The sequence below is a fragment of the Anser cygnoides genome, chromosome 8 (assembly GCF_040182565.1).
Source record: "Anser cygnoides isolate HZ-2024a breed goose chromosome 8, Taihu_goose_T2T_genome, whole genome shotgun sequence".
NCBI classification, from domain to species: domain Eukaryota; kingdom Metazoa; phylum Chordata; class Aves; order Anseriformes; family Anatidae; genus Anser; species Anser cygnoides.
This window is the reverse complement of record NC_089880.1, coordinates 26,658,209-26,686,052: the sequence shown is the minus strand read 5'-3', so window position 1 is coordinate 26,686,052 and position 27,844 is coordinate 26,658,209. Positions and strand designations below refer to the sequence as shown.

Sequence of the window (27,844 nt, the reverse complement as noted above, 5' to 3'; positions counted from 1 at the left end):
GCAGGAATGCTAGGTAGCATCTCTTTAGGTAATTTGTATTCAGTGAATTCTCTCTCGGTGTCCTGTTATATTCAGCCTGAGACACTTGTCACAAGTCAGCCAATGGATTAAGAGAGAAAACTGAGTTGCTCAGAATTTTCTAACCATATGCTTGGCCTTAAAGGATGTGTTAAGTATCAGGTGATTCAAATTGAAAAGCTCAGCAGCTTTATAATCTCTTGGTCTCTAAAGTCACTCCAACTACTGACGCCAGAAGCAGAAGCTCCAAGACTGGCTCATTGCTGTGAGCATTCAGTACATCTCACCACTGCTGCTTTAGGAGCAAAGATCCAAAAAGGAAAGCTCTCAGCCATTTCTTTCCTGTCATAGAGTAAGTACCTGAAAATAATTATACCCCCTTACTGGAAACATTTGGCATCAGTGCTGTGGCTCCACCATTAACATTTTCTGCAGTTTCTTTCCAGACTGCCAGTTCTTTTTTATTACTGCCTTGTTAGCATGATGAAATGATGACAATCTTCTATCCTTGCTGTGGATGCAGCCAAATGGCTTAAGAACATTTGTCTACAAAAGTAACTGAATAAAAGACTGAAATGGCCAATTAATAACAGCATCTGCCTTATATTATTTGTAGAGACTGGCCATGCATTCACCACAATCTCTCAAGATTTTGTACACTGAATCTAAGGAGATATGCTTCTGTTTTAACTAAATCCAAGTACAGTTCTCCAAAATATGATTTATTCTTTAAGCCCTCCAACTTCATCCCTTTCCAGAATTTCTAGTGGTTTTGCTGTTTGGATATCAAGTCTTTGGCAAATCTGTCTGTGTTTAATGGGCCTCTGAATGGAGGACAATCTATGTAACTGAGGGCTGATCTTAAGCCATATTCTCTTATCACCATCAGAGAAAAATACAGCAAATACCCTGGAACGTTGAATGGGATTAAATCAAAGTCATGGACAATGCAGGTCGGATCTTACCTTTTACAGCTGGTCTTTAATCTGTATACCACTTTTACAGATAACTTTTAAATTATTCTTGACTTTGGAGAAGCTCGTGTCTACTTCATCTTGGACTCTATTTTATTTGAGCTAAGCACAAATAACTGAACATCTACTTTGCATGGCTGTATGTCTCTACATTAGCTGACTCCATAGGTAAACAAACCCAATGCTATTGAATCACTGTCAGGAAATAAAAAGTCATTTTACCGTCTAAAATGACTGCGTGTGTACCTTTACCCTTTTGTGGCTTATTCGCTTTTCTGATCAAAAGCACGTTGAGTTTTAGTGTGAAGTCAGGCATCTGAGGTGTCCCTTTTTGCTTCTATTAGCTCAGTGTTGTCTAGTTCTTTATCCTTGTTCTACCACAGATACTAATATTAAAAAACAAAACCCGACAAAAGGTGTATGACTTGCTTTATACTACCCAGCTTTTGTCTCTCCTCTGTTTTTCTTTATCTACTCTCATGTTCTAGATTTGTCCAATTTAAACTGCGTGCCCTTAGGGCAGGGCACGTCTTAGTGTGCATTAATTAATGTTTGAACCTTTCTATTCACTGCAGCACGTCAAGCACATCTTCTACTGGCTGGCTGAGACCTGATGAGCACTAGGAAGGTTATAAAGCACTGTTTGAAATGGGTCTCTGTGTAGTCATTAAAGTGCATTGTCTGTCTATCTGCCTATCTCTTTTCTTACTGTTTTTTCCTTCAGTTCTCCTTGACCCAAAATTACACTCTCATTTTCCATCAATTTTCACTTCTCTTCGCCTGGCCAACTTCCTAATTTAATTCTGCAACAAAATATTCAGTGGAAGACTGAAACATTTACCCTCCCCTCTTGAATCGAGTCTAGTTCTCTAAAGGCCTCGTGCTGGCCCTACCACTATCTGCTTGCAGATATAGGGGAGAAAAAGAGGGATTTTTGTGCTAGATTTTCTTATTTGTAGCAATTTTCTGTAGTGAATGCTTCTATCCTGCAGATTCTCTCTTGAAGGATTTTTTTCTAGGAAAAACTGTTTTCTTGGGACTGCTGGACATACCCTTTTACATCCCTGTTGTTGGTAGAGGTTCTGCAGAAGCAGGCTTGGGATGACACCTTCCTGCACCTCTGCTGGCTGTGAGCAGCATCTGGTCTGCCGATGCTTTCTTCCTCCTCTCTGGCATTTATTTTCACATCTTTCTCTGGGTGTGGTTTTGGTTATTCAGTTTGTGTTCTTCAGTCATCCCAGGCGCAGCTGCATTCCTACAGTTGTCAGGCACTTTCCGGCTTTCCTACAGTAACGTACTATTTGAAGAGTTTGTTCAAAGTGTTGAAAACTACAGCAGTGAAAAATATTTTTCTGTCTTTCATTCATTTTTGAAAGACTCCACAGAAGTAAGAATCCTGTAAAGCTGAAACAATCATTATGCAGAGTAGATGTGTGTTTTGATTTGCGAAGAGGAAGGGACCACAGAAAGAGAAGGCCAATTTAGCTGCCTGATGCTTTTTGTTAACTAGGTCTGCTGCAGTATTTTGATGTAAGCCTAGTTAAATGTTATCACTGAAGCCTGTGTGCTTTCGATAATGTTTCTTGGACCAGAGTGATATTTTAATTGCCCTCCTGCTTGTCTGATGCTTTGGCCAGGTATTGGCAACGAGAGTCAAAGGTACTGATTTGCCAGTAGTGATGCAGCTGACAACAGAACAATCCTGCTTGTGTGAAGAAGTAAAAATTGGGTTTCCTGCCCTTAGGAGCATGGAAGAAAAAAAAGGCTTGTTTTGAGATAGAACCTTAGGACCTGGTGTAGGAAGATGTCTCATACCTGGCTTCACTGCATGCTAAATAGACTGCTCTTGACCTGTGTCCCCAAACACCCTCACTTAACTGTCTGCCTATGTAAGTGTTACAGTCAGTCCTCCGTTTAAGGAACATTTTTAAAGCAGAGTTTTTCCCCAGCCTTACGGGTGCCTACTTTTCCCCAGGCTGGCATTCCCATAGCTGCTTGTGTGGTAATGCCGTTCTACAAGCTACCTGCTGCTCCTGTTTGAGCCCCAGCGCCCTAGCCCAGGTTTCTGAAATGCAACAGGAAAATGCCTGTCTTGGGAACAGGTGCAATTTCCATTCTCTGCATTCAGAAATATAAAGGCGAAGGGCTGAGTGAAAGGACAGTGGTGTGGCTGCTTTGAGAAGGCAAGTATAAATACAGCGAGGAGAAGAGGGGTATTGTGTATTCCCGGACGTGGTCACCTGAAGCAGCTGACTTGGCCTGAGCATTGAATTGTGAAATAATGGATGCTTGGTGAATGATTCCAGGCCAAGGACAAGGGGAGCGGATCTATTTATGGCCCCTCGGTCTGAAATATCAAATCACCTACTGAAGCACTTCAGCCCCGCTCCTCTCCTCCCCACCCTCCCTGACTCCCCAGCATGATGTGCATTTTGCAGGGAGCCTGCGTGCCCAAGCTGGCACTGAAGCTTCTGGGCAGCAGCCTCAAGGCTCACAAGTACAATGCTGAGTGGGAGCTGGGTCTCTTCCGAGAAAATGGTGAGGATGAGGATGCTGATTGTGCTCCTCATCAGATCTGCAAAATCCTTTCAGTATCTGCAGCATAAAACATGCAGTTGTGCTGTGCTGTGCTGGGTGGAGCAGCCTCATGTGGCAGTCAGGCGCTGATGTGTTTTCCACATCCGACAATTTGTTGGTGCCTAGGAGATGCACTTCCTGACTTCTCCACTTTACATTTTCTTGCAGACATAAATGAACTGCTAAATGGCAGAGAATGGGTTTATTTCTGTTAATTTCAACAGAATTCCCTCTTCTGCCATCATCTGAGAAAGAAATCATAGCCACTAGATTTTATCTGAGAATAACTGTAAATTGAGTCCTTTAAAATTCGAGCCAGTAGATGTCAGCAGTTCCTTTTCAAATGCCTCTGGAAATGCAGCAGTAAAAAAACTGACTTGTTCGTAATCAAACTTCTCTGTGGTATAAAATATTTGCACCCAAAATGAGGAACTGTATAAAATATAACCAATGGATGAGGATGAAGTGTCGTCCTACTTATTTGTGAAGGTGGCTTGAAGAAATGTGGAGAAATTTGGACTTAATATCAATAAAATATTAAACAGGGTCTATTTCAAAGATTTTTTTTGAAGACAATCTTTGATTGGGCCATTGCATGATATACTTGTGTGAATGTGAAAACTATATCTTCAAATTGTGACAGCTGTGATTTTACACTTATTTTTTAGTGTAGGGCGGTACAGTAATCCAGATGTGTGTTACAGCTGATGAAAGAGATGGTAGGTGTCTGCCTGCAGTTGGGTATATATTGTGTTCATACCAAAATTGAAAGACAACATCCCATATTCTTGTAGTGATAACATTTTTTATTGTTTGGTATTTCTATTTTTTGGGAGCATGAAGTTTGTATGAAATGATTTTATTCTGATACTCTGTAAATCAAGAGTAGTTTCACTGAAATCAGAATTGGTAGCCGCTGTAAAAGCACCCTAGTGGAATAAAAATAAAGCAAATAACGTCCTCGTTGCAAGCTTGTGGCCTGTGTTGTTAACTGTGCTTAAATTAACATACTTACACTGGTCCACTCCTTTGACCTTGAGCCAGTATCAAAAGGCTTTGCGAAGAAAGCCTTCTGAAAAGGATTCTTTAATTTAGCTTCTGAGTCAGCAGGGGGAGCTCGCACCCATTTGGTTCAATTTGTCAAATATTGGTTATTAAAGACATTTTAAACTAGGCCATTTTATTTACACACGCACACCCACCCACACACCCACTCGTATGTGTGTATATATGGCATTCACAGAGCTTGTACGCTGTACCTCAGCAGACTGTTTAAAAAGTCTCGTTCTCAGAGCTTCATCACAGACAGTACATCTCAAAAAGAGGGGTCAAATGAAAGGATGTTTAAAACAGTCCTGTAAAATGATTCCCTCTTACTTATTATCTCGAGGCAGAGGGAGGGCAAGAAGGTTTTCCTCCATCCTGTGGTCAGGAGTTGATGCTCAGTTGAAGAAGTGCCATGAGCCTGGATTTCTAAGGCAGCTGGAGGCTTTGGCAGCAGGCATTGAGAAGGAAGTTAAAACCAGGCTGTTGACAATATTTTAACATGAGAATAATAAAATCAACTTTTTTTCCCCCCTTACATTTCTTTTATTTATTCTGATTCATCTGACTGCATTTATGCTAAGCTGCTTCCTTTCTGTTTTGTGTGAATAAAAATTAGACTTTTACTATAGGTCCACAGCATTTTCCAGAATATCAATTGGATGAGTTGGTGCAAGCCAGAGAGAGTCTCTGGGAGATCTTTTCTACTACAGCCTTGTGCTAAATGGTGTTTTATTACCTTATGCATATATTCCTAATGTTTAGAGGATTCTTAACTAGGTTAGAATTACTGTAAGTAAGAGAAATGCAACTCCTACATGCAGATTGTAAACCACATAAGCTAAAGAAAAAAATTTAATTCCTGATGGCAGGGGGCAGTTAAGTGACGTGCCCAAGGTCATGGAGCAGCTAGCTGGCAGCGCTGGGAACAGCCACCCTACCTCCTCCGCTTCCTGCGTGGTGCTCATCTATACTGCCATGTCTTTGCCTTGGGCAAGCAAAGAGATTTTCTATTTCCTGATGGCCTTTAAGTTTTCAGATGTTTGTTAACGTATCATGTATTATTTCCCCAGATACTTTTTCATTGTAACTGAGGATGTTTTAACCTGTTGATTGTATTGATTTTTGATGTGGAAATAGCAGGCTGCTCCATTTCAAACTAAATTTCAAGGGCATGAAGATTGTTAGAATGGAAAAGCCACTTACCTCAACAAACTTGTTCCTTTTATTTTTATCTCACACAGGCATAGAAAGAGCTGGAGAGGTCCTAGCCCTATTTTCTCTATCCTGGATGGAATCCTGATTACTTTAGATGCTGGTAGAATTGGGAGAGAAAAGTAAACCTAATCTGTGGCATAAGCAGCCACGTAGTTGGCTGTGCTCGTGCTAGTGTTGTCTGAGAATATTGCACGCACGTTCAGCTGCCCTACCTTTGCATTATCCTGGCTGGGTGCTGCTGCTCCACTTTGAGGGCAGTTGCTGTGAGAAGTTCCTCTCTGAGTCAGTGACAAATGGTGACTGTCCCTTTGAGGGTCCTGCTGGTACCTTGTAAAGCAACAACATCTTCACGTTGTATATTCTGCTCAACGCTGAAGGCATTTCTGTATCCTTTGTCTCCCACCAGCTATTTTAATTTGTTACTATTTCAATATTTTTTCTTTAATTATGTCTCTAAGCTAGGATTATAGGTTTTAGGAATAGTCCTTAAGTCCTTTCCTTTGGCTGAATGCTGCATAATTTTTCCATTTAATATGGTTTTCTTGTTTTGGTCAATTGCTCCTAGTTCTATTACTTCATAGCCATCTACATTTGATATATATTTCTCCTTACAGGCCCAGTCATCTCCCTCAGAAAGTCATTCCCTGTGCATGGCTGGCCTGAGCCAACTTACTCCGTGGCAACGTGCCCATTGTTTGCTGTGAATTTAGAACCTGAAGCTAAGGATGAAAGCCCTTGTCAGCTGTGCAGGTTAGTGAACAGCTTTCGTGCAGACCTTGGGTTCCTTCACGGAGAAGGAAAGAACACTTGGTCCTGTCACCTTGGTGCATTTCTGTATCACTGCTCATTATCTGCTGAAGAAGCTGCAATGATTTTTTTCTCTCACCAGAGGCTTTTGCAGTAGTTTTCCATACACCCCTTTCCTGAAGCCACAGGAAGAACCACTGGTGTAAACACATAGCTCTGCTCTCCGTAGCAGAGCTATTGCACATTTGCTGTGCCTCTAGAGCTCTTGGCCTGCTGAGGGCAGGGTTTTTCAGCTACAAAGGTGTTCAAGATAGAGATGTAGGAGAGTGTTATGAGTTGGTAACTGGCTCTAGTTCCTGTTGATCTCCAGCTGCTTTTGGTGAGCTTGGTTCTCTCCCTGAGGATGGAGAAGCTTTATTTTATGATTGTAAAGCAATCAGAAGGAAAGCATATGTCAGGTGAAGGACCAACTGTGGCTATTCTGGGCATATCTTCTGATCTTTCTTCAATGTGTGTAGCAATGCCTTAACATTTAAAATACAGACCAAAAAAAAAAAAAAAAGGGTGGTAGGTTGTGATGGTGGGTAACGTACCATTTACAACCCCCCTCAACCCCAGTCCCCATCAGCAAGTTCTTAAGCCACTGAGCTGCTGGCAGCTGTGGTGTGAGAAAATGATACTGTTCTGGGTAGCTCTCTTTGGCACAGGCTGGGATGGTATTGGGGAGACATGAAATTAAAAAGAGCTCGTTTAAAATTGACTGCTGATTACTCACTTCCATAAATACATTGGAGCACAAGAAATTTATTGCACTTGGACATATTTGCAAGCTGCTTTTTGGAAATGGACACAAATACACTCTGAATAATATACTTTTGCTGCTTGATTGGCAGGCAATCTCTCTGTGGTTCTACTGAAAAGCAACTTAGGCTAGTTTTTTCAGTAGGATGGATGTCAGAGCTTCATTTTCATTCCTCCTGTGATGTTTAAGAAATTTTGGAAAGTAGAAGAGAACAAAAGAGAGTGATTCTACTGTAAAATGCAAAATCATAGTATTTTTCATCAAATTAGGAGCATAGAAGGTGTTGGTCTGGATGTTAAATCACAGAACAGACTGAATTTTCATATGCAGTATGACGAGTGAAAAAGACATAGTAAAACAGATTAAAATGTTTTACATAAAAACTCCTTCTTGACTGTAGAACTATTAAATCAAAGAAGTAGATATCTGTAAAATAAAGACATAGTATTTCAAATCCCATTATAGAAAGCTGTGGGTGGGAGGGTCCAGAGTCCTGAACAAAGATACCAAGATCTTGGTAACCACAGGGTAAGAAGTCTGTAGTTTTATTCCATCCGCCTCCACCCCCCCCCCCCCCCCCCCCCCAAAAAAAAAGTGATACTGTTGTTCATGAATGTTCCAACTGAAATTTGACAACAAGCAGGAAATTAAACAAGTTATCTCTGAATTGTGTGCAAAATACTCTAAAATAAAGGAAGAAAACAAAAACCTAATTACAGAGTGACATCGAGCCTTCTGATATCACACAAGACATCATTTAAAAACAAAACCTAACACGGGTCTATGATGGACTACACTGTAGTCTGAAAATTCTTCTTTAATTGCCTCCAGAGCATGAAGAAAGTCTAAAACTTACCCTTTACCACTGCCATATTCTTAACCACTTTGTCTTCGCATGGAATGCTAAAATCCCTTGTTTTCTGTTTTTAAATAATGCACTGAATTTCTTTTGTACTCATATAAAATTGTATACAATTTATCAAGACATGATAATTCATAGTATGTCTGGAAATTGGGTATAATCTCTATAGGTTTTCTGTACATAGCTAACACAGATCTGTAAATGAGGGCAAAGAAGACTGAACATAAAGGACAAAGTCACATAACTCGTGCAGGCAGTGACAGAACTGGGAACAGAACAAGTGGAGCTGCATGCTCAGTCCCTTCGCGCTTGGAACAAACTGTTCCACTTAAAGGCAGGGGAGGAGTCTGCTACTGAAGTGGCTTACTAGAAGTATTACAGGCACTTAGTGCAACCCTGATAACACCAAAAAATTTGGTGTTTTACCTTTTCCATGACCAAAGAGGTTTTATTTAGGTAGCACTCTCTGATTTCATCCATTTCACTTCTATGAAGGGAAGTAAAGGTGGGAATGATATGTCCAGTAGCTGCCATGGCCATTACATAGGATTCATTTGTTAAGCGGAGCAAATACCTTTTTGAAAGCTCTGTTAAAGTACAAGAGTAGAGAAGATACATTTCTACCAGATATCAGGGATGTCAGCTGATATTTATTAATGACTTAAAAATCTGCATGATTTAAAGTGTTTATGCAATTGAAGTTTTAAAATTTGTTTTAAATCTTCTGCAAATTATGGCTCCATCAGCGTATTTGTTTTCTGTTTGACCTGTAATGTCAGGTATCATTGCACTGAGTCATGCACTGCATCCGAGCAAGAAAGCAAATTCTGGCTCCTTATTTTTCATTGACATTGTTTAAATGTAATAATTTTCACCACCCTGGTTCTGCTGTTTGTTATACTGAATGATATTTGAAAGATAACTCAGCTCAGCATCTCACATCCTGTTAGATCCCACGTGAATTAAACGGTTTCACACAGCAGTCAAAAGAAATGTAGAACTAACGTGATGTACTATACAAAAATCCAAGAGAAAACACCAGTTCTCAGTCCTGTGGTGAAAATGCCAATGCATATGCATGGTATAGATATCCACATTTTACAGGCTGGGAAACCTAAGCATGTCGTGATTATTTGCTGAAGATCACAATGAGATAGACCCAAAGGCCAGAAAAGAATCCGTATCTCCTAGTGTTTCCTCCGACCCACTGATACCTGTAGCTCTTTGTAATGGTTTGGACAGGCACATGACCATTTCTATCTAGCCTTGGTATAAGCATTGATCTTAGAGAACAGGATTCAATTTTTTATTCCTCACCGCACCTTTGGCAGGTTGTGTGTCACATGGCAGAGCACTTCAGTTCTGGAGAAGTCATTTTTTTCTGTTATAAACTGCAGTTAATAATGGTTACCCGGAGTCATGACATGTTTAAATTACATGGAAAAAATCAGAAACAAATGCCAGGTGGTATTACTAATTGTTAGGCTTTTATTTTAACTATTGCTCGGATATTAGTAGGAAGTACTTCAAGCTAAGTGAAAAAAAACCACCTCTGTTAACAGAAAAAGCAAATGGGAAAAGGTTCATTACAATTTGACAGATTAAAAGGTGCATCACTAAAACTGTGTGGTTAGCCTACTTGAAGGTAGCGTACTACTACCACAGAGATGTCTAAGTATATAAATGACAACGTTCCAGAAACCTTCAATTTCACATACCCTACATATGATCTTCCATTCAAATGAAAATGAGACTAAGGCAGGAAAAAGTACAGATTTCCTGGGTTTCATTATATCTACGAGAAAACTGAGCCAATGGCAAGAGCTACAAAACCTGTTGTATAGTATCAGTTATATCATATAATATTGAAGAGATTAGAGAGCAGAGAAAAATGATTCGTTGCTGAAGGGTAAATACTCTTTTGATGTGCCAGGAGAGTGCTTGAGCAGCTTTCTAGCATTAGGAAAGGACCCCTAATAGGTGAAATAATTTATTATTATTTTTTAAAACCCATTCCCACATGATTGACTGTGCCTTGTTTATGGTCTGTTGTAGTAGTGATTAAACTGATCAGCATACTAACACATCTGGAAGAAGTAGGAGGTTTGGACATGGGAATAAAACTGGGATATTCAAGTCAGCTCAGTAGCGTGCTAGGAGCTACACAGTGAGAATCAGAGTGCTATTTATACGTACCTAACTTTTCTGGGACAGGTAGTGATTTCATAGCTTTCATTGAAGGAAAAAGCATGTGCACAGGTTAGTTAACTCAGGAAAATTTGCATCCTAAAATCTCCTTTGATGTGGATGTAGATCATTGGCATAGAGATCTACTCTTGGTCTTCTAAAGGTGCTGCATAAATCAAGTAAATGACACACTCTTTCTATAGTACTTTGAAAAGCTGAATTTATATTCACTCATGCTCAGGAACCAATTTGTTCCAACAAAGAGATAAATTGTAGTGATATTCGGCCTGAGTAGTTTCTGGGGTGGAAATATATTTTTCCCAGCTTTCTAGAGAAATCTGCCTTTTTCTTCATTGCTTGCTTGTGCTGCTTGTACCAAAGGAGAGGATGCTGAGGCCTCTGGTGGAAGCTTCACTAGAGCAAATTGCTCAGAATCAGAGAGCAGACTGCCAGTGGACTTATTTGCTTTCTTCAGTGAGCATAAACAGAAGCAAACCCTTGACATTAATTTGAGAGTGATGGTTAATGTCTCCGACGAACGTACCAATGCTGTAATTGTGTGACTCTGACTTGTTTCTGGATTATTTTCTAAATGTTGTTAAAAGATAACTGGGGCATCTTGCTGTGTCTGTGTTCTGCTGGAAGCTTCTGTTAGATGCTTTCTTGGTGAAAGTCTGAAGTTTCTTACCTACTCTGCCATTGTCTAGAGTGCTGACTGTCTTCATCTGGGATACAGCAGATAAGTGTAAAGTCTCAGAAAAGAGGAGGACCCAGTGCTTCAGTGAGAATAGCATTTCTTAGCAAGGAAAATGAGGGAAAGATAGTCAAAAAGAGAAGTAGAAAAGGGAGAGCAGGCAAAATAGTCAAATAGGAGACCTTTCAGTAGAAAGGTCTCGGTCTCAGCTTTGAAGACAATCGAAGAAGAGGCTTTGCTGAACACATGGTTTTTCAGACAGGGACTTGAACTGATAAGACCCTGCTCACAGCTTTAACTTACCCAGTCTTAATTTCCTTTGAGACAGCTAACAAGATAGAAATGTATCTGAAGAGATGACAGCAGTGACCTGTGTCTGGTGTTTGGTGCCTGGGCCCCAGCACTAGCAAGGTCAATGTCTGCGTGAGTTAGTTATACATCCCATAAGTTCAAACTTTCTGGAGGCAGCTTTAACTTGTGTGTCATATATATATACACACAAATACCTATATTCATATACATATATACGCACACCTATATTCATATATATATATACATATATACACACATGCCTATATTCATATATATATATTTACTAAAATATGCATACATACATATGGTTATTCATTCTTAACATTTCTTTCTGGACATTGTGCTTTCCTTGTTGATGTGTCTGTTTTTTCCCCACCTCTTTGTACCATTTCCTGCAGCAGGTGCCTCTGGGGCTGTGTTCACCTTGCTCTCTGCATGGTGAAAAACTTTTCATGGTGCTGTTCCTTGTGCATGGAGGGAAGTCCAGTGGACAAGCTTTACTGGACCTAGAGACAGTCTCCTATGATGCCTGGTGTGTGCTCTGAATGACATATTGTTGCTCTGGCTTAAGCAAATCTGTGATAAAAATATAGCAGTTAGGGAAAACCAGGTAAAATGGCCCAAAATTTTCATCCCCAAATGACCCCCTCTCCCCCCATTTAAATTGCTTTTGATGTGGTTGATTGTGTAATGTTTCAAAGGCAGTAGCTGGTAGCAAATGGGAAGAAAAGCAGCAGTGAATTAAAGAGGATTTGAAGAGATAAAAATGGTAATTTATAGGTGAGAAAGTCCGATTAGAGATGTTACTTTTTAGTTAATGAAATGACCTATCTAGTCAAATTGGATAATTCTCATAGTGAGATATTTTTTCTTTATTGTCAGTTTAGCAGAATCTCTCTCTTTCCTCAGTGTAAATGAAATGGCAATTTTAGCATTCTTAATTGGTTTGGTTCTTTTCCACAGTAACAAGTGAACTGAAAAAATACTGGTTATGAACTTAAGTCTAAAACCCATGCGCAGTCTGCATCAAATAAAAAAGTAGCTAATGAAACAGTGTTCAGTTTCTAATTTCACAGAGAACTGATGTTGCTTTAAGGTGTAGTTCCTGTGTGGAATGCATGCAGTGAAAGAATATTAGTAATGAGAAGCGGAGGTAATTTGTGGTTGAATGGTGTGTCTGTACTCAGTGACAGAATGCATAGCCAAAACTATATATTATACCAAGTTCCATTGAAAGCAATAGTAGAAGTGTAGGAAAATGTTAAAATGGCTTCTTTTAAATAATCTTTTTGTTCCCAGATAAATCTGAAGGTGAACTAGAGGTAATGTGTAGCATGCTTGCAGTGATTCATAAGAAAGCTAGGCACTAGGAAGAATAGGAAATATTAACAGTAAATTTTTAATACAGTAACTTAACACATGCAAGGAGAGGTCAATTAAGCAAATTAAGCTACAGGTGCCAAGTGGGTATTATTTAAGAACAGCTAAGTTTGTCTAAGATAAAAATAAAACCCAGAAAGACAAGATTTTTGCTGTCTAGCTGTTCCTCCTGGTGACATGTGCAGGTGTCACTTGTTAGACTTCTGTGAGCTTCTTTCTGGCTGTGGAGTCATGTATCTCATTCATTTCTCTGATGTATTCCAAAATTCAGGCAGAAATGATCTCCTCCGTCATCTGGAATACTTTGTTCCTCATGGATTTTTTTCTCTTTGTACTTGATACTAAAGCTGACCCCTTACTTCTCCTGTTACCCCTGTTAGCTTTGCTTCTCTCTATTATGACATTTTAAAAATTCACATGAAAGCCCTATAGTTTTGTTCCATTTTCCCCTTTTTTTTCCAAGCCTACACTTCCTTTATCACATTTCTTTCAATGAATTCATCTCATCCAGAAATATGAGATTTCTAGCAGTCAAGTTCTGCTTATAGTTCCATTTCTTAGAGTCTTACAAATGTAAACAAATGATTAAAATTACACTCAAATACACAAAGTAACTATGGGAACTCTGGAGCACAGCTTATTTTTTGATGCCTTTGTGTCAGACAATGCTCTGTGTCAAGACTTTTTTTCCTTGGAAAGAGGGTGTTTGAAATTGGATGCTTTTGTTACATAATGTCTCCTTCCAATGGTTTGTCCTCAAAACTACTCAATTCACTGCAGTGTGACAGTTCTCCACTAGCTCAGGTTGTAGGGAGCTATATTGGTGGTTCTGAAAAATGAATTCAATTTCTGTCAACAGAAAGAATAAATGTGCGTCTGTGCAGGTAGTCATGGATTACTGCATTGTCATAAGCCATTATGGGAATGTGGATATGGTAAACTTGAGAGAGAGCGCTGTCATCATGAACTGGAGAAGATCAGGTAGAGAGTAAATAGTCGCATAACCATCTATTGTCTGCAACGCTCTGACAGGCTGGCACATTTTGTTTGTGGAAGGAAACTGTGCTTTTCTAACCCTCACTGCACCTATCTAACCTCAAAATCCTGGTAGGAAATGCTGGTAGGCCAGCTAAAGAGGTAGGTTCTTTCTTTTCTATCCGCAGTGTCAGCACACATTCCTGATTCTCCTAGTTGCTGACGATAAGACTCAGCTTTGTTAGTTTTTATCCTCTTTTGTATAAGAGGAATGGATGGATACTACTACTTATTCTGAAATGTGTTCCTTGCAGTATTAAAGGATATTAATTCTATCTTCTTGTTGCCTAAAATATCCATATAGCCATGGGAAGTGAAAAGAAAATACCATTTGTATCAATCCAGTGTTTTTGTAAATGGATTTGTTTTTCTTGCTATGATTTGGCGGGGGTGTTGTCAAGTTACCTGATTTATGGATTTTAGTAACCTAGAGAGAACTCATCGCTTTCCTAATTTAACCAGCTGAGAAAAAGTTGACCTGTCTGCTACAGTGGTTTTTTTTTTTTTTTTTTGGCATGAATTCCAGAAAGCACTGCAGCTTTTCGAGGGACTGGGTGATAAAGTGTTCTGCACGGTATAGTAATAGCACAGGAGAAAAGAAATGCACGCATCCTTTAAAATACAATTGTTCTTAGCTTTCATTCTGAACTTCTCTTGGTCATATGTATGAGTGAGGCTGGCCCAGGTCCTTTCCTGTAAAGCTGATTTAACTGATTGATGTAAAAATCACGCTTTTGTAGATACTGGTGCTGTAATTCCTACATTTTTTTTTTTTTTTTTTTACCATGAGGAAGCACTTTAAATCAATGAATACGCAGTGAAAGTGTCTTTTTTTTGTTGTCTGATGCTCCATCAACACCCACTTCAGAAACAGAGTTGTGCTTGGGCTGCTACAAATTGTACAAGTCAAAACAGACTTGGAGTGCAAAGTGTTCTCTGATCTTGTTCAGTGTAACTCCTGACCTCAGTTATCACTGTGGATCCTAGTAAATAATCCTGATATTTTTGCACTGCATAACTTCCCAGAAATTTAAAAGTATATGACAAATATTTTAAAAGATTCCTCTGTGTTTGGCCATATCTGAGAGCTTCAGTTTTTACAAGTCTTAAGGAAATCATGCATATCTCTCTAATAAGAGTAAAAAGTCCCTCTATCTCAGGGCCAAATTGAGACCCACATAATAAATGACTTTCAGAGTTGTGCTGTGACTGGCAGATGGGGGTTTTGGAAAGCCTTGAGTACTACTCAGTTGTTTTTTATGAAAAAGCACTACTAGGTGGAGTTAAACATAGTAGGAAGAACTGAGCACTCTGGGTTCTGATTAACAATATTTGCCCAGTATCTTTGTATTCACTTTTGTGTGCAACAGTCTGGCATGCCTCATTCCCTCTGCTTGTCTTCTTGTCCTTTTTAGTTTACCTGTTCTTTTGGGAATTGCTTTTTCTACCTGTGCTTGAATGTCAGCTAGCAAAAATGGAGTCAGAGTCCCGAACGCGGTGTTTGTGGATTTGGCTAGCACAAAAGCTGACAAAGAGGATAACAAAGGTTGAGAGATTTGTACTACGATAGCTGGTCTACATTCTCACAGTTTTCCCTGTAATTTTGATTTATCGAGCCAAACTATCACCTCATGTCTACATTTTGGGTGGGTTTGAGGATACAGCAGTGAGACCAGACAGGCAGCGATCGTGCTGGTCTCCCAGTGCAGTACCTGGTAAGAGCTGAGGCCGTCAGCGCTGTCAGTGGGCACCATTTGCCTGCGCTAAATTTGCTGCTGAAAGAATGAACCCACTATTGATCCGTATGGATCTGTGCTGCAACTGGAGAGCTATACGTTCAACATATGAACTTTCCTTTCAGTTTCCTCACTTTGGTAATGATTAGTGATGAGGGGCAAAAAAAGAACAGCATGAAGGATGCCCGTGTCTCTGAAGAATCTAACCGAATCAACATTAGTTTTCCTCCTGTTGTCTTGCCTGACCTGCAGGCCTATTATGGTAGTGACTGATGCCTGTGAGCTTGGATTTTTAGCTAAGTCATGGTGTCTGTTAAGTGTGAAGGATTAAATCATGACCTTACCAGGTAGAATGGCCTCTACTTTACAGTGCTTTTCTAACCCTGGGGGTGTGGTGCGGAAATGTCTGATGTTAGGCGTCTCAGTCAAGCACGGCCCACTTCAAAACACATTAAATCAGCTTTAAAACATTTGTTGCGAATAGCAATAAATAAAAGGGTTGGTTTCTTACAGTACTTTTGAAAAAAAAAAAAGACAAAAACTCAGCAACCCACAAGAATTGGTCTAGAAAAGTAGTGACTAAAACTGCACAGGGAGAAAAGTCAAGCCCTCACATTGTTGCCTTTGACATTCTCATGTCACATAGAGAATCAGTGCGCACTGTGTGAGCTATGCAGAGGCAATGATTATCCTGACTTAAATAAGCATGGATGCTACTGTGAGAAGATTTGGTCAGTCACGCTCCAATCTTTTGAATGTTTTTATATTTGCAGCTTTACACTTAAATATTTTTTTTTTCTGGCTTGGGTGGGAAGAGGGTTGCTATGAATATTTATAACAAATCACTCCTACCAGAGGACACATTAAGTCTTGCAGCATAACAAAACTGAATTACCATGAAATAAACTTTCTTAATTAAACCAATTAAATTCCTTCCCAGTATGTAATTTAGAAACTCTGATAAACCCTGGTTGAAAAGGTTTGTTCTAGCCTTAAGCTGGCCTAAGAAAGAGTGAACATCTGGCCTGTATATGAAAGGCCTATTTAGGCCTTAGGCAGTGTGCAAAACATTAGCTGCTGTCCACGGCATTGAATACTTTGTGTGGCCCCAGGGCTTTGCTAAAGGACGGTGGTATCATTAGGACACAATCATGTTTATGGAATATGCTGTAACTAAGATAAGTCAGTCCTCAGACTTGTACTGCAGTGCTTATAGCTGAATGAGAGATATTTCTGCTTTTTCACATTGTAGCTGTAATTCTACCAGAAGAGATGCATTAAAAAAATTATCTTACGCTTTCTAAATGTTGATATTGGCAAGCAGCATGAGGTTTTATGAAATAGTCTTTAACATTTCTTTTCCATTTCACATTTCAATATTTTTGCAGGTACTGGTACCCATAGGGTGTATTCCTAGAACTCTTAAAAGATCATTTTTAAGGCTACCATATAGAAACAATGCCTACAGATCACTGCATGACTTCTGTAACAGGAACTGTCTGTAATGGGGATGGTAATCAATAGGAAAGAAACACCTGAAGTGTTTAATGTGGCTGGAGGAAAAATAATGAAAACATAATGTGGCAAAACTATGAAAACTACTCTCCAGAATATTTTGGTTGGCCAAGGTCAATGCACTAATTTTGGGGAGCTACCAGATTTATCCAAATTTGAAGAAAGACATGAACTGCCAGCACTGAGGATGTTTGTAACTATGTTTCTCATGAGTCTGTCCCCCAAATGGGACACTTTGGGAAATGATATCGAGGAGGTCCTTCCCTTTTCTGGTGTGTCAGCAGGTGTGGGTCGGACGTACAGATACCCAGCTTCCTGCTGATAACCAGCTTGGGTTGGGAGGGACCTTAAAGATCTCCTATTCCAACCTGCTGCTGTGGGCAGGGATGCCACCCACCACATCAGCTGGGTGGCATAAGAGGTGTTTTGTTTTAGAAACACATAGTGTGCTATTATACATCTGAAAGTGTAATAATTTCTGGCTTACATCTGGATACAGCTGTATTATGTCTTATCACCCAGGCTGTTGTTTAAGGATCTTGTTGCCTCTCTTCTTCTTCCTTCTGTAACTGCAAAGATCAACCAGCTGGTCAGTGAGGTGAAGCCATCACGAATCAAGGAGGATTTTGTTATTTGAGGGTTTCTGCTTTGAAGTCATGTTCTTGGTCTCTTTGCCAGAGTCTTAAATCCATCTTGTTTAAAGGCACTATAAGAAGTGCCTTCTATTCAGTTTGTCCTCTATCCCTTTTCTTTCGGATTTTCTGTTTAAACATAAAGATCAGTAGTGTTAGAGCACTGTTCCTCTATTAAATAAACAGAGAAGCATGAAGAAAAACAAGCAGGGAGAAGGAGTCCCCTCAATAAAGATATGAAGGAGAGCACATAGCAGCAGCCGGGGGGCCAGCTCAGCCCTCCTCAGCCTCCCACCCCGTCCCCCCCTCAACAAAACAAAACCAACAAAAAAGAGACTGAGAGAGGAGGAGAAAGCAAAGATCTGTTAAGGGCTTTTGAAAGAAACTGCCATTCCTTAGCTGACATTTTCCTGCTTGTTTAGGAACAACTTTGTCAAGAGAGAGGAAACTTTAAGGTAAATGCAGGGACACTTGAAAATATGCTGTCATCTGAGATTGAAACATAATGTGACAACCAGTAGCCTGCTGCCTTAGGAGGAAGCTGAATGCTTCCACCGAGGAGATGCAGTGCCTCAAAATCCAGTACTTAAACACAGAAAATGCAGTGTTCACAATTTATTCTCAGAAGAGCCACATATACGTGCACAAAACCCTGCCTGGTAAGAGAGAAACAGCTCTTACAGAAGGCTGGAGACTTGCTCATTAGGATGCAATAGTGCTGGAAAAAAAATCTGTCAGCGTGCCAGAAATATTTCAGAGGAGAACTGCTACAGTGGTCTGTTCTTCGCTAATCAGGAGATAGAAGGGATGAATATCCTTCTCTCAATAAATCTGTGATACATTTGATGAGGAATTAGTCTAGTTTCTACAAACTTAACTTATGCTGGTCTTATAACCATGGAGGTACTGAAATGCATAATGCTTGGCGCTGCCAAAGCTGATAAATGATTTACAAGTATCTTTCATTAATTTCTATCTCGCAGATTGAATCGAAAAATACTGGTTTTTTCACTGTTCCTCAGGATGGGAAAATCATCCTGTTGCTCACAAAAAAATCCCCACATTTTGAACGAAATCATAAATAAATCTTAACAACTCTACTGTTGTCTATTTCAGCTTGTTAAGCTCAGCAAATGCCTGAGACAGAACACAGTTGCATAGTCCAAAAGTATGCCTGATATAACTTGACATATCTTAATATAAAAAGAATTTGTATTTCACCAGCCTATATTTTCCACACCAAATCTTGTCAATGATTTCCCTCAGCAAAACCAAGGTCAGTTTTTTGTTGTGTTTTATTTATTTACTTATTTATTTTTTAAAGAAAGGCTGGTCCTGCTCTGAGGCAGGCAGAAGTGAATACATCACAAACCGTTCTATGGTTTACATTTTGGATTCTTGCAGAGCTGTCTTGGAAAGTCTTGTATTCATTTATTACTGTTGTGCCATAATGCTATTTAAACATTATGAAAGAATTGCTTTCTCATGGAAAGAAATCATCTAACATGCATTTTGTTTCACTGACCAAATGATTACAAGCAACCTCATGGATCATAAAATAATTGGATGCTGTCTAATTAAGTAAGCGTTATTGGTTACAGTGGCTTTTGATTCCCACTTCTGATCCCTCTTTTTTGCCTTAAGACTCTGCTGTGAAACACCTTTGATAAATGAGTTAAAGATGGCACGCAGACATCTTAAAATAAGGGCAGACACCGAAATGACAGTAATAATATTTTTTATGGAAGATATCTTAAAGAGAACAGGAAATGTACATAAAAAAGGGTGGGGGGGATGATAAAAGGGTGATTCATAGATAATCCAAACAGATGCACAGTAACATGGCTTGTTTAAGCCAGCAACACCTCTTGTCTGTGATAGAGGCTCCTGGCAAATTTCTCTAGCCCTACTGCCCACTGCCTTGGGCTTGCCTTCCCTTTTCCCGATTTCTGGCTGCTGCTGACTTCTTTCCTCACTGTCAAGAAATGCATCCTTGACTGTTCTCTTTCTTGAACCACTTTCACAGATTTTATGTCTTTGTATGGCTCCATTACTGACTGTCTCCCATCCTAATTTGTACAGAATTACCATGTGGGGCAGAGTTATTTCAGTCATGTAACTGGGGAGTTTCAGGCAGAGAGCAGATGACTCCTCAGATATACCAATAACCTAACTCCCACTAAGGTATTTTTGAGAAGGCCATGGGAGGGGCAGGAACTCTTGTTCCGAATTTCTCTTGTGCAGTTACATCCTGGCTAAGGACTGAGTTCTGGTGGACTTTTTCCAAGATCTCAAGCAACCAGTTCTTGACCAGCCTTCCATATACAGCCCTCCTGATTTTTCTGTGTAGTTCTTAAGTCTTCTTAACATCACAGCTTCCCTTGGCACTTAATGTTCATTTTTCCTGACCCCACTCAGCAACTATTTTATTCTTTATTTCTCTTTTTCTGTGTTTCCTTTTGAATTATTTTACCACTTCTTTATTTTGTCTGCTTTCTCTCTGGATGATCTTGTCCAGTCATATAATTTCACCTGTTCTCGTTACATAGCTGAGATGCAGCTCTATTCCTCTGCTTCTCACTGGTCTCCATCCAATCCCATCTGCTTGTTTCTCTCTCTCTGACAATTGCTCCTGGGTATCATGCCATCAGCTTAAACTTAATTGTATGCCTTTCTTTCTCCATCTTCTCCTTGCATGTCATTGTCGACAATGACAATATTGACACCATCATTGTGACTTGCAACCTGAGGCAGGTTTTTTTTTTCTGAGATTCTGTTTTCTTCTGTTGCAACAGACAAGCCCTGTATAGAAACAATTACAACTAATAAACAAACACAGAAAACTATATAAAACTGGGAGCACGCTGACATGATGTAGAAGAGAACAGTGCTGTCGTACCGCTTAAATTTCAGGAGATTATGCCTGTGGCAACCGCGGTCAAAGAGAGAATTGTAAATGTGTTAAGTATGAGGACTTCAGATGCTTTCATTATTTAATTTAAGACTTTGGGAAGGCTAAGTCAAGTGGTTTGATGTTGTGCACAGTGTTATTCTAAATTAAGCAACATGTAATAAAGGAAGAGCAGGTACAAATTTGATTCCAGTAGTTCTTGTCCTTGCTAATTAATTCTGAGCATTGCATTAAAAGGGTTAGGGGGTTGCTTTGTTTTGTTTGTTTTGTTTTAGACTTGTTTCTTCATTTTATGAACACAAACTATTTTCAGATTATTTGCCTTCTAAACTGTACTCTTAAATGTACAACTTCAGCCTCGCCAAGCTGGGGTGTGTTTTGATAATAAGAACTGAATTTGTCTTGACATCTTGTTTGGAATATTTCTAATCAAATATTAACATTAGCACTGCCACATGTCTCTGTTATTTCCTTTATCTTTTCACTCAGCCCCACAAGCCTTCTCTAGATAAGAATAACACTAATGCATTACTTAAGAGTTCTTTTTATTCTTTTACTGGAAAGCCTAAATAATATAGAGCCCAGAATGAGTAGCAGCTATGGATTTCTGCAGAAGAAGCATGTTTAAAATTCTCCCAAAAGAGACAGACTCTGTGGAGACTGACTTCATTCTTTGGCTTACGTATCTGTGTGTCAGTAATGATGCGGGAAGGGCTCAGCAGTGACAAATAACTTTAGCAGATATGGCAAAATCACTGTTTTATTGGGATTATGTGACAAAATTGAAAGTAAAACAGAATGTTTGATGTTGTTATAAATCTTTAATGAACGTGCCATGTTTTTGTGATGTGTCAAAGACAGGCAAATGCAAGCCTTTGCTTACGCTAATAGGGAAGCAGAGATGGATTTTGCATTTTAAATGTGGTCAAAAAGGAGAAAAATAAGGGTTAAGTGGTACTGCAAATTTGCCTTGCATGTACAGAGACAGTCTTGACATGGCTACAGTATGGATGGAGGGAGGTGAGGATGGCTAGGCTGTACAGCTAGCTGGGAGCCTCTCCTTGTCGCTGGTGCCCAAGACATGTATGATGCCCAGCACCAAGAGAACGGGGAGGCTGCGTGCTTCTCCCTTTGTTATTCCCCTTGCCTCCACCGAGGAGTCTGTGCGTGAGATATGTGAGTTAAACATCTTTCGTGTCCTTAAGTTCTCCCTTCATCCGTGCTTGAATCAATGTGTTATACTTAATTATTTACCATTTGAATGCCTGTGTTTGAAGTGCACAGCCCTGAGCCTGCTTTTTGTAAGAGACTGCTGAAACCACACCGGATCCCATTTTCTCTCTTCCGCAGTACCAGTGGTCAGATGGTCTGTCGCATCTTGTAGGCTTAACAGTTTTGCTGATAAATCTAACTCGATGCTAATGGATGTGCTGTAATACAATATGGAACAGAAGCTAGGACCCCGTGGCCTGTCATGGACCATGTAATTTATGACTGAAGCATCTCAGATATTTATGCTGACAAGAGAAATACTTGATGTTTCCTGCTAATGTGCTAGCCCACTCTTCTGATTCTAGATGTTTTTTTTGGCCTATTTTATTTCATCTCTCTCCTTTACCATTCCTGCCATCTACTCTGTCACTCAGAGCTGCCAGTGCTCTTTTGCTTCTGCTGCCCCATTTAACAGTGAGAGCAACTGGAGGACTGCAATGGTTTGCCTGGAAATAAAATAGATTCTCTCATCAGTTAAAGCCAACATCAGTATCCTTCTAAAAGCAGTGATATGTTCCAACTTCACATGACTGGGCACAATTTAGAAATCAGAGTGAAATTCTCTGGCCAACATAATGTAGGAAACTGGACTGGAGAACAGACAGTCCCTGGAGCCCCCAAAATCTATGAAAACATGTCAGTCTTTTCTTTAGATGTAGTCACTTTTGCTCTCTGAATCTGGCATTAGAACTTGCATTTCTCCAATTTGCATTAATCCTAAGCAGCCTCTGTGAAAATATTGATTTGCAATTTCTTTTCCATATAGACTGTAAATACTTTTTTTTCTCTCCTCCCTCATTTCTGATGCCCTCTTGTGTAGTTCCAGCAACATATAGATGGAGTGGCTTGGATTGGTAAAGCAGCAGTTTTCACTTGATTTCCATTTTATTATTCTAAAGAGTAGCCAATAATTTGGCACTTCTAAAAAAAAAAAAAAGAAAATATTACATGAATTTCACCTTTTTAACACATTGTTCTAAGAATGAAAGAAACCAGGCTATGTCACAATAGGTATAGGCAAGCATTGCACAAATATTTGATAGTCTTTTCTGTGTTAAATTCTGCTTTTCTTTTAAAATAAGACAAGGACCACACTGTGTTAAAGCATGGTTGTGCAGGCACGTTAATCTTCTTTTCTTTTAAATTGTGTGTTACTAATGTCTCCCAAATTTTTGCTTGCTTTTTGCTTGTATTCATCAATGTTTTAATGGTTTCATAAAGTACAAATCCTCACTGCATTTTAACCATCAGTCATGTGTACAAAAATCCTTTAATTTTACCCTGCATAGACACTGAAATAAAGAGGAAATTACATATTTAAAAATAAAATAGGACAACAGAACTCAAAATTGCATCAGCCTCAATTTGTTTATATGAGCATGAAAGGGAAGAGGGGGAGACTTATCCGTTGGGACTGTAAATGGCACCTCCTGCTGCGGTATTAAATTCACCATTTGCAACCTCCTGTGCTTCTCTGAGTGTAGAGGGTGGCGCCTGACTTCTTGGCGCCAGAGAGTCAGCAAAGGTGTCTAATAGATGCAGACACAGAGATGAGGGCTGCTTACTTAACCTTGCCCTAGCTCAGCCCCACTGGGGACAGCCAGCTGATCCCCCCAGCCTCACCCAGGAGAGCAAGGAGGCTCCAGAAGCAGTTTATGGCTTTAATAATTTACATATCCTCCATTAATCTCTCTTACAAGCAAGCAATTAGTTGGGGAATATTCATACTGCCTTGATATATATTTTTTTATATACTGATCAATTAGTGGGAAAGTAATGATGTCATAGACTAGCAGGTGTGACTATTAATCTTTGCTCTTGAGAAAAATACTTTTGTATTTCTTGGTAAAAAGAAACAACAGATTATTTATTTATTTATTTTTGTGTTTTCCGATACTGTTTAGCATTTCCTAAAAACACTTTAAGCCAGGTACCCGATACTGAGTTTGATCATCAAGACTCTCACCACACAAGCATGTGTTTAAGAGGCTTGAAGCAGGGTTGCTCATGTGAGTAAACTTATTCACACACATAAATCTTTGCAGGACCGGGTTCCTTAGTGATTTAGGATGAAGTACTGTTGGAAAAAAAAAAATGTTTATTCTGTTGCACCTGCATGATGCAGCAGATATTGTGAGAGCACCATTAGCTACTTAACGTACCAACTAATGACTGGCAGGCTTAAACGAGTGTAGCTGAATAGCGGGCAGCCTGGTCCAGGAGGGTTAATGATACCAAATGGCTTAGTCAGTACGAATGCTGGAGACAGCTTTGCAGTCACGCAGAGCTTCAGTAGCACCATGTCATAGGACCAGAGACATGGGAATGACATGATGAGAATTGTTGACTTACCTTGGAATAGATATTAATACAAGGGGAAAGAAAAAAACATTGTCTAGCATATGAAGTTTTTTTTTTCTTTAAGCAGATAACCACAGTAAATCTGCATGTGTTTTGGTGGGTTAATAGTGATATATTTCTACTGTCCATCTAACCCTCCTTTGCATAATTATATTCCCCCTCTCCCAAATGAGGAGAGAAAACCTACGAAATCTATCACGATGTCACCTACTAGTATGAAACAGAAATCTAGATAAGAGTGGCTGGAAGGAACTGCAGCTGTGGCAGATTTGTCTTTTGGGTACAACCACACTAAAATAGGGCGAGAGAAGAAAAGCAAAGGAAAAGAAAACAAAAATGATCTTGGAATACATCAAAGATACAGCAGAGAAACACAGAATAGAAAGAAATACTTAAAAAAAATTAAGATCAAATGCCAAGCCTAGTTTTTACCACAAAGCACCAAGCTGATTTTTCATAAAATAAAAGAAGTCCCTGAATTGAGAAATATGTGTGTCTCTTAGATTGGATTGTGCAGTGAACAGTATCAAGAACTAAGCAATAATAAATCATCAGGCTGTATGTCAGAGCGAGCGCTACAAGATAAACCCCTGTTGGAATTGTCATGAAGGTGACCTTATGAACAGCTACAGAAATACTAAAAAATAAAATAAAAAAATGTTTCGATGTTCTCTTTAAAACTCCAAGGTAAATCTATTCATGCTTTGTCTTTCACTATATTTGCTATTTTAATTTGCTGTTTATTAAATGAAATATTGCTCTATCTGGGGAACGCTGCATGATAAAATTATTGAAGATGCTGCTGGTGCAAAGCTATTTGTAGCAAATGAAATCCTGCTGTGTGCAATTCAGAACATCATATTGAACAGTCCAGATAGGAGCATCTGTGGATAGCTCTTAAGACTTGAGACTTGCCTTAGTTAGCTTGTTTGTTTTTATCCTGTGTTATTGATCTGGACTTCATCATATGTGTGGGGAATGGCTTTTCAGATGCTGGAAACATATTTGGAGGCAGGTCAAGTGGATTGAATAGAGGCGTAAAATCTGCTGATTCCTAGAAGATGTCAACACATGACAGAAAGAGTCTGGAGAGTGGGAGACCTCTTAAACTGGTATTGACATTGCCCAGAAATTTGCAGCATAAAAGGGGGAAGAGTGTTCTGTCTCTTAAACAAAGCTTGCACTATCAGCAATGCCTTTGTGAGCTTTGACAAATAACATGCTATCCTTGCATGTGCTCTGAAAGGTGCAGTCAGTGTTAGTTTTTGAACACTGCAGTTAAGGCTAGAGGATAAATAATGCTACAAGTACAGAATGTTTTACTCATTGCATATGTCAAAACTGTTAAAAAAAAATAACTCCCCATGCTGCTAGGATAAAACATCATCCAGATTGATTCAATACCCTCTGGACTATGCTGAAAAAGAAATGTTAAAAAAAAGGAGTATTTCGGCTACTGAGATGAACCAGGGATACTGAACAATACCCTATTCTCTGCTACAGGCCGTGGGCGTGACCTTGGGCAAATCATTTATCTCCCTCTACCTCAGTCACTCATCTATGATAAAATAGAAGTAGTAGTTACTGCTCCGGTAGGGGTTTGGATGCATACAATAAATGGACAAACCTGGATGGTAGAGTTACCATGGGACACACTGAAGAGGATGTTTTGGATGCCAAAGTGGTTCCCATTCACTTAGGAGAGCCTGGTTCTGTGCAGACCAAATTTGGGTATTTCTGCACTTGTGCCACGCCTTGTCTATAAACTGGATAAGCTGTGTATGGTTTAATTGATCATTGACTGCAGTATTTTAGCATCTCCAGGGCTGCTTAGAGGCTTGATTAATATTTAAAAAGCTCTTTGAGATCCTGGGATGGAAAGCTTTTATTGAAATAGAAAGAACTTATTGCTACCACTGCTTGAAGATATTGTTTTCCAGGTTTGTTTTGATATAGTCTGCAACTAGAATGTCTTATCAGTAGTCTTGCGTTATTGTAGGAGAGACTACAGTCTAAACCCTTGTACTGTGATTTTTTTCATCCTTATGTTCAATAAAAAATGGTTACATGTCAAAAATATAACCAGAACAACGCGAACTTTGTAGTTGTAATATAGATGCTGCTAAGAATGCTCTTGCACAAATGGGTATTTAGTATATACAGGTGGGATCTTGAGTGAAGTCTATGCGACTGCAATCCATAGTGTGCCACGTCTGAGGTAACATCATTGCATTGTCAAAGACTGTTGATTCAACACCTCCCATGGATTCCTCTGTTCACCTATCCAAAATGCCTTATTAAATAGCTATCACAAAGTAGGTTGCATGAATCCTACTGTACGCATTTTCAGGGGATTCAAAAGATAAGTCAGGTGTTTGGCAGGAATTCTAACTATTTGTCACATCCTATGTGTTTCTTCTAAGAATGAAGTATTCTTGTAGCATTTGAATATATGACTTAAACTGTGGATTTGTTGGTATAAATCAATGCAACTGAGACTTAGCAGACTTTGCAAATATACTTAATATATTATGAGATTTTCCATTTGAACAGTAAATGACTGACAATTCTCTGCAAGTGAAACGCTCTTTTCTTCAGCCTAGTTTCAGAGTAGACAGGACTTCTGCAGGACTTCTCCCCCAATAATGCTACTGGTCTCACTGCTAATAAATAATGTTAGGGATTTTTTTTTTTTCCAGTCTCCTAAACCACAAAAGAAGAGTGTGTATATTTGAGCTCAGTAAGGTGAGTTCTCCTCAGGAGCAACTCACTTTGCACTAGACCCACAGAAAATGATTAGAGCAGCACAGTTATCCATTGAGCCAGCTGTCTGTTACTCTTTTCTTCTTTTTTTTTTTCTTACTTTTTTTTTTTTTTCCCTGTAGTGGTAACTAAATGGAATCAAACTACTAATTGATTTAGATTATTGCAGCTAATTGCTGAGACCTTGGGTGCAGAGACTACCTAAGTGACGTGCTAAGAAGCTTCCTGCAACATAAGGGTACACAAGAAAACAGTTCTGAAAAGGTACACACAAAACCAGTTCCAGAGTCTTCGGCAAAAATACCATGTCTCCCTGGCTTGTACACCCATATTCCTTCCCCATAGGCTATGATGTGTGTAAAGTGAAGGAACAGTGTTCCCCATCTGGTTTGTATCCTGTTCTGGAGTCAGGAGGTGAATGAAGCATTGAGTTGGACTGAGGAGCTGTGAAGTACTCCCAGGTCCTGCAATGATATCACAGGCAGATATCTACAAGTGATAATGCAATCCATTTTTTTAGGATAGTTGAGCTGGAATTATTCCTTAACTCAGAAGTTCCGAAGTGAAAACACATTTTCCAAATTAAGGAAGGCAGAAATTTGCAAAAGTCCCTTTGAGGCAAGGAAAGACCATAAATGTATTTCATAAAAAATCTGCATAGTCAATTTTCCATTGCTGGGAGGTGTTATTGTAAATAAATCTTCTGTGTGCAGCGGGAATCTTGTATGTTTGTCCATTTCTCTTGGCTGCAATCCCCCCCTGGCTGACTAGGAGCAACTGTGCTTCCCCAGCAGCACGAACTGC

The 27,844-nt window shown here is 39.4% G+C and overlaps 2 long non-coding RNA genes across 2 annotated transcripts in view; one reads left to right on the top strand and one right to left on the bottom strand.

The window, feature by feature from the left end:
* LOC106033032 (uncharacterized) overlaps positions 1-27,844 on the top strand; it is a 160,591-nt gene that overhangs the window by 27,799 nt on the left and 104,948 nt on the right. The window contains exon 3 of the long non-coding RNA XR_001205155.3: positions 6,446-6,581. This is a non-coding gene — a long non-coding RNA (uncharacterized lncRNA). The remainder of the gene's footprint in view (positions 1-6,445; positions 6,582-27,844) is intronic.
* Positions 4,773-7,219, bottom strand: LOC106033030 (uncharacterized). The gene is made up of 3 exons (XR_001205153.3): positions 6,444-7,219; positions 6,044-6,158; positions 4,773-5,096 (listed from the first exon to the last, which is right to left on the bottom strand). It is a non-coding gene; the product is annotated as an uncharacterized lncRNA (long non-coding RNA).